Source organism: Uloborus diversus, chromosome 9 (genome assembly GCF_026930045.1).
Source record: "Uloborus diversus isolate 005 chromosome 9, Udiv.v.3.1, whole genome shotgun sequence".
In the NCBI taxonomy this organism is placed as follows: domain Eukaryota; kingdom Metazoa; phylum Arthropoda; class Arachnida; order Araneae; family Uloboridae; genus Uloborus; species Uloborus diversus.
The window spans coordinates 84,212,616-84,225,732 of NC_072739.1; the positions used below are offsets into that span (position 1 = coordinate 84,212,616).

General features: G+C 32.3%; 1 protein-coding gene across 1 annotated transcript in view; it reads left to right on the forward strand.

Annotated features, from left to right (window-relative positions):
• The window catches only part of LOC129230352 (uncharacterized), a 93,931-nt gene that overhangs the window by 64,314 nt on the left and 16,500 nt on the right, over positions 1-13,117 (forward strand). Inside the window, exon 3 of the mRNA XM_054864750.1 lies at positions 10,298-10,406. The gene's annotated coding sequence lies outside the window, so the exon portion shown is untranslated. The remainder of the gene's footprint in view (positions 1-10,297; positions 10,407-13,117) is intronic.

Consider the following 13,117-nt stretch of genomic DNA (forward strand, 5'->3'; position numbering starts at 1 on the left):
TATACCACACGAATCGATTTGAGCAACATCAATCGAAAATGAGTTTGATTTTTTTTTTCATTATGTACTTTCTCTTGATTTTCTCATTAATTCGGAAGCATCGGGTTTCCAAATGGCCATTGGCCATTGTAATTTTACCGATTTCATTAATTTGAAAAAGAAATGAGTTGAGGCTCATGTATTTGTTGGTTTATTATGTCGTTAATAATCGTCTGCCGTTCCAACAAAACATGCACTTTCCACCCCTTTCTAAGGATCCTCCCTCGATGCATTTAACTCTTTTGTTAAGAGGTGGGAAAAGATGATGCATTCCGAACTCTAATTTTGATTCCGTGTACCATGAGGAATAAAGTTTTGCCATTATGTGAGAGTTATCGCGCTTATGTTACATCCATTGTCTGGCAAAGTTCAATTTATCGCCAACTAAACACAGAAATGTTGTTACCGAAAGTTAGGTTGAATTTATATTTCGTAAACATTATTAACTTCAATTTTGTAGCAATTTAATTAAAACTAAATCAATGGAAGGTAAAGATCTATTTTTGTTAACTAAAAGAGTATGATGCATTTAAATTATTTTTAAAGTGTTTATCAGAAAAAATAAAGTTTTGTTAGTTCGTATTTTTTTTAAATTCTTTCTGGCCACATCCATCATTTGGTGCAACGTAATTTATCTCAAACAGGAGCACAAAAATGTTGTTATAAGTACTTTAAGTTAAATAAATATATAAGTGGGTATTGTAATAAAATACGTTATGCACTGACATTTTTCATTCACTGTTAAACAGTGTGTTAAATTTTTAGTTGTTCATTTCCTTTGGAACTGTTTTATTCTTCCAAAACCCAGTGTTTGTTCGAGAAGTAGCAGACTTTTATAGACACAGATATCATCAAACACATCTTTTACTAACTTCAATATGCGTTTGTCATAAATGTTAACTACTAAACTTTTCTTTTGACCTTTAAAAATGATTGTGTACTAATAATGATTATTTATTACTATTTTAAATTAAAGATGTCCTATCAATTACAACTAATACCTCGTTCTTCTAATTTTTATGTTTTTCATTCTAAACACACAAGAAAATAAGAGTTAGAATATTGGGCAATATTTATCACTAAAATTATAACAAAAGTTGTTTGCGTAATGCGGTCCAATGTGTCCCATGAGGCGGACCAACTTACCCCGGACATGTGGTACACGTAGGTCCACTTCACATGGTTGCGTTAAAAATTAATCTAAATAAAGATAATGAGTTGAAATTAAAACAAAAGTGAGATGATGAGAAATATTTAGTGAAATTTATGTTATAAATTCTAACCGCTGGTTTAATTTTTTGAGGTATTGAAAATTGCAAAGCGAGAAGAGCGTGCCCCTATATTTATTCATACGTTTGTTAGATTCGTTGGTTATAAGAGGCTAAAACGCCTAATATTGCAAAACTAAATATTATTATTATTTTAATTACAACATATATTTTACTAAGGTAATGGAATGAGAAGAGAAGGTATATATTCTACCTATCATACCTAAAGGACATATATGTTATAGGGTAGGTATTTAACATGCATCTAGTAATTTTTTTTTTCAATTAACATCTCGAGAAGTGTTGCATTTAAAATATTTCTTTTTTTTTTCTATCATCTGTGCAATAAATGCCCTACTGGAACAGAATAAAATAAAAAGCATGAAAATGTAAGAGAATGAGGTTTTTTTCTCTTTCAAAATTTGTCAATTTTTCTGCGGGGAGAATTATACAATTTTTTTGAGTTACAAAAGTTCAATGTGTGAGCCTTTTGTTTCGTGGTAAACGTATAGTCTGACATCCATTTCGTTCCACACGCCATGTGATTTCTTTTTATGGGGTTACGTTAAAGACACAATTTATCTCCCCCCCCCCCCACTCCGATATCAAAAACACTAAAAAAACTCAAAAATGAATTTTTACAGAATTACGGACCATCGACAGTTTTATATTGTAAAATGTGAGAAATTAACTAGATGAGAGATCAGATGTTGTCGTGTAACAAACACTCCAGCTATGAACATTTGAAATGGAACATTTTGCACAATTCTCACACGTTACACATTTGTGTAATTGCGCTTTATTGAAAAAAAAAAACCTTAGTATATTTCTCTTTAAATTCTTGTATCAGTTATTGTAATATGTGCAGTAGTTTCAAAAAGTTTATTTTTTGTAATGTGGTGTGTCATGTGCGTTCACCCTGTTTATCTGTGATCAGATGACAAAATTTCATATGGGAAATTTGATGGTGTAAGAAATTTTTAGGATTTTTTCCTGGTTCATTGAACTTTAAAACAGCTGAAATAAAAAATTTGAAAAAAAAAAAAAAAATGATTAAACATTTTGACAATCGACTACAAGTGTAAACTTTTGTTTCCCACCAATCCCATGCTAGTTCTGTCCTAGCGTATTTAATCACATCTAGCTGTCGCCAATTGGCGCCACAAGCAACATCCGTTAAAACCAACGGTGATTTAAAACTCTAATGAAAGAGAAGAGCAGCACTCGGGGAAGGATATAATCCTGCTGGTTTTTCCCAGGCGTGCAATAAAACAGCATGATTAATGCCCCCGGAGACAAAACCCTCATTGTTCCTTCATTTGTACGGGTCGGATAAATTTATCCGACCCGCTCTTTCCGTAATTTAAACTACACCCCCTTTCCCCTCGAACTAGATTCGACATCTCATCGCGAGTTTTAATCGAGTTACGCCAAAGATTTGTTTTGATTTTGCTCATCAATTAAACGTTATGACTAATCTAGCAGAGGAACTGAAGCCGAGTTTTAGAAGGGTGGGGTTAAAGAGCAGTTGAGCAATTTTTGCAATTAGTGAAATATGTTGAAGATTTTTATGTCAAAACTTAATTCGCGATGGGAGAAAATAATGTTTTTCATTTAAGTCATGTGTGCTTTTAACGGTTTTGGATGGAATCTGAAAACAGTTTTGGCATCCAAGAGCAAGGAGTGCAGGTTCTTTGATAGATTCTGAGGAATAAACAATTTAAAATAAAAATTTGTGGGAAACTATATTAATATTATACAGAGAGAGAGAGAGAGAGAAAGAGAGATTGGATTTTTTTTTGTTTATATGTTCCGGGTAATCTCCGGAAGCACTGCACTTAGTGTCACATAAATTGTTCTGTTCAAAATATCATCAATAGTTTTGTCAATAGTCACCGTTCAAAAATAAATAAATAAACAAATGAGTTTGGTTGAAAAATTATTAGCTCTATCCATACAGTTGCATGAAACTGATCAACGCTTCTATAAATAAAGTATGAGAAAAATGTAAAGTTATAGAACGAACGGAATTTGAATTAAAAACTTGTTGTTAGTTGTAGGTATCGGATTGAAAGATGCTTCTATGAAGAAAATAGCCGCGAAGAAAAAAATGTGAAGTAACAGAACGAACGGAGTATCAATTTAAAAACCGCTGTTTTTAGTTGTAAGAGTCGGATTGAAAGCTACTTCTGTAAAGAAAAAAAGTAGTGAGAAAAATGTTAAGTAGCCAAACGAAGAACGAGTTTAAAAGCTAATTGATCCAATTGTATGCAGTTTTAAAGTAATTGAAATCAAAATGCAGTAACAAAAATTTACTAGACTATCATGCTCTAGCATGCTAGACTCTAGTAATAACCCAGACTATAAATAAACTAGACTATCATCGTGCAGTATCAATCATAAAAACAAACAAAAAAAATAAAAGAGAAAAGAAAAACTAATTTTATTTGGTAATTGCACTTCTCGCAGTAAAAATATGCATTAAAATTGTGGAAAAATTACCATTTTTTAGCCTACTTTCCCAGTAAAAGTCAGGAAAAGAAGAAAAAAGCATGAAAGGAGGCTTAATGCATCTTAAAAATATCGCAAAAAACAAAAAAAAAAAGTCAAAAATAAATAAAATAATTAAATAAATATCGAAAAATTTAAAAATTGGAAAGTAGGGTATTGAGATGGGGTAAAATGTCTGTCGGTCTGTCTGTCTGTCCCCCTAATAACTTTTGAGTGAATAGTCCGATTCGAACAAACTTTTTTTTGTTCGAAAGATCTCGGCAAGGACACCTCATTCCAATTTTTCACTTTTTGGTTAGAGCAATTTTTTCTTCAATTTTGAACAGTTCAAAAAAACTTAACATTAGCGCCTACGGGGAAATTCAAGACAATTCCGAACTGTGAGGCGAATTTGCTTCAAACAAACTTTGTAGAAAAAAGCTTTTGATGAAAAACTTGTATACAAATTATCTTTTTGATTTTAACAATTTTCCGTTCAATTTTGAACAGTTCTAAATCCCTTAACATTAGCGCCTACGGGGAAACAGAAAGTCAATGTAGATTCCGTACTTGAAACTGATTTATTTCAAACAAATTTTGTTGGAAATAGCTCTTGACGCCAAACTTCAGATTCCAACTCCAAGAATTTAGGGACACCTGACTCCGAATCTGGCTCCTGTGCCCGACAATTAATCGAACTCCGACTCCCCGACTTCGACTCTGACTTCGTAGTTTTGACAAAAATTTATACACGGACGACAAATGACTGACTCTGATTCTTGGATATTCGTCTCCGACTCATTTATCCCAAAATGAGATTGACTCCGACTCCGCAGCTATGGTTTTAACTGCGAAATAATTATTGTTGATATGATTCGTTTTTATTTTCACGCTAAATTTTAATTTAGGTGTTCACTTTTCGGCGAATGAACTGGAAGTCATTTATGTTTCTACGTAAAGATATGAGCAGACGATTTTTTTTTTGACAGTGAAAAGTATTTCTTTAAGTTGACATTTTATTGTTTTTATTTATTTTGGTAAGTGCATTAATTCATTTAAAAAAGTTATTTTTGGCAACAGGGGAAAAAGAAACGTTTTTTTTTTTTTTTTTTTTGATATGATGTATTTATTTTAATGAGCTTATTAATTTTAATCATTTTTTTTCGTTTTGAAAGCTGTTACATATATATATATATATATTTTTTTTTTTGATAAAAAAAGTGTATTAGCTGCTTCGTTTAAAAGGTGCTGCTATTTTATATTTTCGTTTTTTTTTTTTTTACGCATCTAATTTTTTTTTAGATGAGTGAGGAATATTTTATTCCTAGAAATTAGCTTAAAATATTAAAAAGATATGTTTGAAACAATTTGCGATTTTAGATATTTTTGAGAATATTGATCAGATACTAGAAAGTAGTATGGATATATGGGAAAGTAGGCTCGTATAGTTCTAGACGGAACTTCTTGTTAATATTTCATATTGAAAAAAAAAAAAAAAACGCATGAGATGGGTGCGCCAAGTAAGGCCATGTAGACCAATGAGACCCCCCCCCCCGATTTTTTTTTCATGTAGTATGTAGGGTAGCTAAACTTCGCTTTTTCGTTATTTATCGTCATCAGAAACCCAATTTTTGATAAAGCGTTACAAACAGTTTGTTATCAACTGGTAAAAGCGTTGCAACAGTTATTACAAAATATTCTTGTTTAAATTACCGGATATTATTTTCCATATATAGTAACTTCGATTTAACGATACCCAATTTAACGACTTTTTCAATTTAGTGATACATTTCACTAGTCCGGATTTGACTGCATTGAATGACTATATTCCTCGATTCAACGATATCCTTGATTCAACGATAATTTTCTCCAGCCCCTCAACAATCGTTAAATCGAAGTTAAACTGAATTTTGTTTCTTCATGGTTCACTGTAGTGTACTAGTACAAAAAAGCAGTTAATCGTTCTAGAAAGCCTAACTTACGTAGTTGGCAAATTCAAAAACAAAAATCTCGCTGTATACCGTCATTTTTTCTTCCTACATGTAACCCATAGAAAAGTAGATTGTAGACTAATAAGGCCATGATCGGCTTTATTAGGACTCGTATGTTTTTATTAATACACCGAAGGATAAGGCGGAGGGATATGAGCCTGTGCTACCGTTACCTATGTTGCACGAACTGTGACGGGGAGAATCTCTAATTTTAAATACTTATTTACTAATATTTTGCTACTTCCATTGGGTTTGTCCTATTATTCATTTGTGTCATTTGCGATTTTCATTTTTAATCGTAAAAATATTTTTTAATTTTTGTTTTCCTTCTTTGCGCCTGCAATGTTTTCATTGTTATAAACTTTTCCCTTTTTTAAAAATTTTCTTAGCAATTAGTCAGTTTTAGGCTTTCGAAATTTTCTGGAAGTAATTTTGTATTTTTTGTTTTTGCCTTGCAAATGACTTTAGTTTTTTAAGAGCTTTCGTTTTAAGTGTTTAAAAAGATTGGTTTTATTTAGGAGCTTTATTTATTTAGTTATTTTTTAGTGTCCAGAATTTTTTCCCCCTCTCTATTTAAGCTAATCTTCTGGTAATTTTCATGTTTACTATGTGGTGATTTTTTTATATTTTTCATAAGGAGTATGCTCATTTTTGCTAAAATTTCATTTTAGTTGTGGTTTTTTATTCAGTGGATACACAATGTTACGTTTCAAATATTCATAGCAAGATACAATTTAGGAATGCATGAAATCAGTTTGCAACTTCATTTTATTTTGGTCTTTTCACATGACCCATTTAATTGTTTATTTATTTTGATCAAAAAATATTAGCTTATCCAGTAAATGTTTGAGGCTTGAACTAAGCTCTGAATCAGTAGAAACAAAGCACACACACACAGCCACTCTCTCTTTCACACAGGCATGAAGAGAGAGAAAGAGAGAGCTTTTTGACAAAATTTGTTCGTGATTGCGAAAATTAATAATTCTTGACTCTGCTTTTGAGAAGAACAAACGAAAATTTTCCAATTCGGCAGCTCCTTTGAGCGACGAAAAAGACTCCGGAAACTTTTCCCTCCTCTACAATTAAAAACGCAGCTTCGAGCAAATAACTCATTACGCTAAAACCCATCAAAATGTATCCCAGTAGCCAAAATCTAATTATTCTACTTATGAATGTAAACGCGGGGCTAAAAACCTTCATCAAATCTGCAGTTGCGTTAATCAAATTGGGGAAAGTTTTGTTACTGAAGAAACTGTTTCCTCTTGATTCTTGCGAAAAGACAAGCTGCTTCTTTTGTCTTCATGCTTGTTGGACCTCCGCGCAACAAGAGCTTAAGTCAAAGCAGCACTGAATTTGAATTACTTGTTCCACTTTGACATTATTTTAGTTGAACACGAATTGGGAATTTTATGAATGTATTTTTGGTACTTGTTTCATTTAATTTGTGCTGGTTGGCGAAATCATCGTTAAAAGTTTTGTAACATGTGATTTTAAATGTTTAGGTATGGAAATGGAAAATCGTTTTCTGGTAATAAATATTTTTTGTGCTTGTAATTTTGTCAAAATATATTCTTTTGTTCGATATTTCATTGAATTCAAAGTTTCTGTCACAAGTAGCCAACAAGTTTAATTACTTTCTTTAAATGTTTTTAATGTCACAAATTGTCTGCAAATTTAATTGTACTTTCTTTAAGTTCTTTAAATTCTACCTTAACCTGTTGAAAGGAAAAATTATGTGTTAGTTTATCCAGCTAGAAGAGCAGCAAACATGCTGTTTTATCGTCAAGCGAAGTAACACAAAGTTGAAAAATTGTGACCTTAGCAGCTCTTAATACAGGTTGTTTTGTAGCGACATGACTTTTTGAAATACTAGTAGTAGTATCACAACGACACCACAGAGATATTCTCGGCTAGGCAGGGTACATGGCAAATTTAAATACCGATCAGGCTCAATATTGTAAGTTTTATAATGGGAAGTTAATAGCTTATGAAATAGAATTCTGATCGGCAGTCTCCTATTTTAAGTGGTTTTGCTAAAGTATAATGTGCAAACGGAATTAACTATGCCTCAGCAGCATTGACTTTTACTGTAGGCCGGTGGTGCTCTAACATTTTTTTACACGAGAGCCCGCACTTCAAATTCAAATGATTTTTGCTGGCCAGAACGTTTTAAAAGTTTCAAAATATTTATTTTTTTGTTCTAAAAAACATGGAAAAGATGTGAAAAGGAAAAAAAAAGTAAAAACCAATAATTGTTGTTATCAATTGCTATGACTCCTTTATTAAATGCATCTGTTTTTGAGAAAGAAATTTTTGAATGTTTGGTTCTAAATTTGTAACATTATCATTGATCGTGCTTTTCGATTTGTAATATTAAACAAAACAGTAGGTCACATGAATCCAACGGGCTGGAAGTGATCCGCGGGTCGAAGGTTGGGCACCACTGCTGCAGGCAATGCATTCATAGTCAGAACAGAGGACTTCAAAGTGATGTGTTGGTATAAATTGGAACTAAAAAGACTTATATAAACTAAAATAAAACTCCACTAAAACACAAACAATTCCATAAGTTTGCAACAACATCTTACTTACATCAATATTATTCAGATTTTATAAAAGGGTTTCAAGCTTAAAAGAAATTTTCCAAAAATGGAGAAATTAACACCTTGCTCGTGCATGTGTACAAGGAGTTCCTGAACCATGAAAATCATATCTCATGCTCAAAAGACTTCTCGTGGGTATAATTTTTGCGTCAACTCTTGACTACTATAGCAGGAAAACTTTTTAAGTATAATCACACGTTTCATTATTTTAGTAGCTAATAATTGCATTTGCTCCAGAGAGGATAAATCCCTGCTTTTTTAGTCAAGACTCTTAATGAAGAGACCCCAAGGAATGTTTATTTTACATATTTTACTTTCCGGTTGCTAATTGGACTGCTGTTTTGTAAGTGTAACTTTGACTTGCTCTGGTTGTAGTCATTTTGAACGTTTGATTGATTTCTATCTTTTTTTTTTCTTCAAGTTTTGCTTTAATTTTCGAATATTATGGAATGTTCTGTACAGTGTCTTTTATTTCTTCCAGTAACCCGAGAAAATCATTCCTGTTCTGATTTCTCCACCCCTCTTCCCCACTGACTTATGTAATAATTTTCAAATCAATTTTAGAACTGACACCAACTTATTTCTCATCTATTTATGTGTTTCTTCATTTAACAATAATCCATGCATAGACGAACTTCGGGCTTAATTGAACATCATTTTTATTTGAATTTTGCGAAACAAAAAACGATTTAAAAAGTCAGACTCAAAACCAGGGCTTTTAGTTAGGCCCACTAAGTCCTTAAAAGTTGCCCAAGTTTCTTTCTGGTTACTGGGTCTCCCGTTCCCCCTTCCGCCCCTTAATTTTTGTTTTATATCGGAAACAGTATAGGAGTTTCAGAAAATATTCATTTCGTATTTAGTTGCCTTGCACTGTAATGGCTAAGTACTAAAACATTTTTTAAATTATTTTTAAGGTGTATTTTCTGTCACAAAACCGCACGTAGAGAAATTGTGCAAACTAAAATCAAATTCCATGAAATGTTAATTTAAAAAAAAAAGTTGAATTTCAGATATTCTCTTATCTTGCTAGCAATATTGGGGAGTTTTAGTGTATCACTTCACGTTTTTAAGCTGCACAGAGTTCAAAGCGACCAATTCACATACAATATACTTCAATTAAAAAAAATATTGGACAGAAAGATTTTCTTTTGGTTTGCAACAATTACATACATTGCATGCATATTACAAAAAAATTACTTTTTTTTGTGTTACGGATGAACACTTTAATTATTTTAGATTCTTTACTGAAAATTTAATTTTTACCGTAAATGTGAAGTGAACTAAAACTTGTCACACATAATAACAATGATAATATTTTGGAAAAGAAACTCTTCATTCAGTGTTTATTACGCACAGGTGGAAGTGAGTCGTAGGGCTTCCTGTAATACGCTCTCTGCGGTGGAAAGTGGTTCCATTCATAAGGTGCAGAGAAAAAAAGCTGAAGTGGTTCAAGAAACCAAGCTACAGTTCCGAAATCAGAATGTCTATTTTGCTCTAAAACAACTCGAAAATTCGACTCAGTAGACGTTTCGTTAAAAGCTGTTTCCCTGCGTTTTATGTGGTTGATTTCGGTTTACCTTACTGTAATTAATCTTTTTTTCTTTTTTAATTTGTAGAAATGTGTTGTGAAACGTATAATTTGCTGAAAAAACATTAAAAATTCATGCAATTGTTTCAAAGAATCCAGCTTCACAAAAGTTATAGTTTATTTCAAAAATTCCACTGACTAATAGAAAAAAAAATCTTATAGGTACTAGGTAGCAAGCATAAACTTGTTTGATATTTCATTTTAATCTTGAGTTTCATTTTAATGTTTTATTTTAAAAGTGCGTTTTCATAATAATTATTTTTAGAAACTTCACTTGGATGCCATGACGTCACCTGATTGCGTTATTTTGTTTTTCAGAATTTTGCTTCGTGGAGAAAGAGAACGATTTTGATTTCATATTTATTGAGAAAGAAGACGTAAAACAGTCTTCCAGCTCTTCGGACAGTAGTGATTATTACACACAGGAGTAAGTATAATTGTTCATCTTTTAACATGAATTGAAGGACTCGGGGCAAGAATGTGATATGCCACATGATGTGAATTTTTCAGTGGACAACTTCCAACTTATAAAAAATATTTGTACAAGTTTTCAAAGGTATTCTACATTCTATATTCTGCAGTACTAAAACCAGATATGTTTTTCTCCAAATGATATAATCCGTTGTCGTGTTTATTTTAATTTTAGTTATGAGAAGCAAATATTTTGATCGAGAAGTCACTCCTTGTCGCTTGTCACATTTCTGCCCCGAGCCCTTCAATTGTAAATTTTTAAGTTATCAATATTTATTTTTCGCTCCTTTTGTTGATTGATATTTTGCTCTTTTATGTTTAAAGAACTTTTTAAGAACAAATATGACTTATTTTATCTTCCTAAACCTTTCACTTCAGGCGCCTTAATATCAAAACCAACTCAATCCGTGAATTTCCAAAAGTATTTTTATTTATTGTTTTTAAAATCTTAACTTGATACTATTACTGCACAAAGCCATTTATAAAAAAAATCCCTCTCAATCAGATCGAAAACCACTACCAAAACCCTGTTTTACTACAAAACCAGCTCAATCCATGCGTCTACCACAGGGCTAGTGTTAGAATGTGCGGGTAATATCAATAATATCATTAATGAATTATGGATTAACTTAAAATTTTAATTGTACAATGTACACGCTAGTATTCGGCATAAAATTGAAATACAATGATGCACGGTTTATAAGTTTTTGAAGGGACTGTATGAAAAAAGTGTATCAATGAAAAACGTATAATAGGTATACGTTAATATGTAAATTAGGCTCTGCAGGGACCAATTTAAAAAACGCATAATTGATAAAAATGTGTAAAAGAGAAATGTATAAACGGTGCTTCACTGTACTACATGAATTTAATTAGGATATTAGGATTTGAATAAAAAAAAGCTTTAAAAAAAAAAGGCCCGTTTACTTTAAAATCAGCTCAATCCAAATTACATTTTCATCAAATAATTAGACAATACTACCAATTTAAAAGAAAAAACAAATGAAGTCGTACACTGATTGTTTATCAAATCAAAAACCAAGAAAAATGATGTGGGCAGAGTGTGAAATGTCTTTGTCTCACTTGTATTTTTTAACTGACTTCAAAAAAGGAGGTTAGATTTCGTCTTGCGGCTTTTTATGTACGTTTTCGTATTTCTCCAAGAATACTGGAGCGATTTGAAAAATTCTTTTTTTTGTTTTTGTTTGAGAGGGTATACTCTCCAGGTGGTCCCTTATTAATTTTGTCCGGATCTGATGAGGGGTCTCAGAGAAATATAAGAAACTTTAAATTTCATGCATTGTGGCTACGTAGACCAGGGCTGTCATTCCAAGCTCGTCAGCTTGCGAGATCGAGATTCTCGCTCACGTTATTGGTTGTGACGTAGAAATGTCGCAAAGTAGTGTTCTAATCTACTCGAACTTAGCTTGCGGCTAGGTGCCCGCCCTCAGCTTTTGTCAGCTGCGCGACGCGTAACATGTCACGTGGTTTTGGCGCGAACGGGGCATTTTTTCAACGGAGGAATCTTGTTTAGAACAATATTTAATTCTCACGCATCGGGATGTTTGATTTTCACTGCCCCGCCCGTTAATCTTCATTATAGTCTTACTCATGTATTTATTACTCATGTAGCAAATCAGTAAATTAAATGTATTTTGCTACGAAAATCTGGGTGTTTAGTTTAGTTGATTTTTGTACTGGAATTGTAAAATAAATTTGATTTATACGTTTGGGTAGGAAATTGTATGTAAGTATGACCAATTATGTTTTCCTTTTTGGTTTCTCTCTGTTTTTTGAAGTCGGTTTTTTTTATTTGAAAATAATTCATTTTTTAAATAGATTGAGTTGGTTTTCATACTAAACGCCTGACTTGTATTACAAAGGAACAACAAAAAAAGAACTTTTTTTTCTCCATCCTGGTTTTAAATAGTCAATTCCTACTAACTTTGGGCCCAGAAGAACGAATATGGTAGTGGATTTTATTAATTATCTCTTGTTTTCAAGATACACAAAAACCCACTGGAGAAACGTGCACAACAGCCACACATTGATTTGAAGGTAATGCGAAGAAGGAAAAAAAATTCTTTGAAATAAATGTTATTAAATAGGTTCTGTTTTATTAAGCAATGTTGATTTTTAGGAAAGCGGTGGTGGCTTTTGGCTTATTGCTGTAAATGCTTCATTTTCGATTGCTTTTTGTACGTCATAAAAGGAATATCTTTTGTAATAATTCAGCCGCATTTGGTGAGCATTAACTCAGTCCAATGACTCTGATATATGCGTTTCATTTTAAAGATATCTTGTGGAAACTTGCTTTCCTCATGCTCACTGTTCATAGCTTCAGTTTTTAAGCAAAATATCATGAAAAAAGTGAATAAAAAAGAATTTCAGAGACATATCATTCATCAATTGTCACAGAACTTCCGTAGGGATTTTTTGATCAACTGTTTTTAGTTCTTGTCTTCTCTGCAGTGGAAATACCCTTAAAGGCTTCGAAGCTCGATTTTCATAATTGCGCGTATTTGAAGGGCCATTAAAAATTCTCTCCTTAACCTTAGCTTCAATATATCTCGGAAATTCCTCTTTACGGTATTGGAAAATCATCTCTGTTCACAGCTTTCACGAAGTTCTTTGTTATTCCCCGCAGAAGGTGAGAGCAGAAATGGG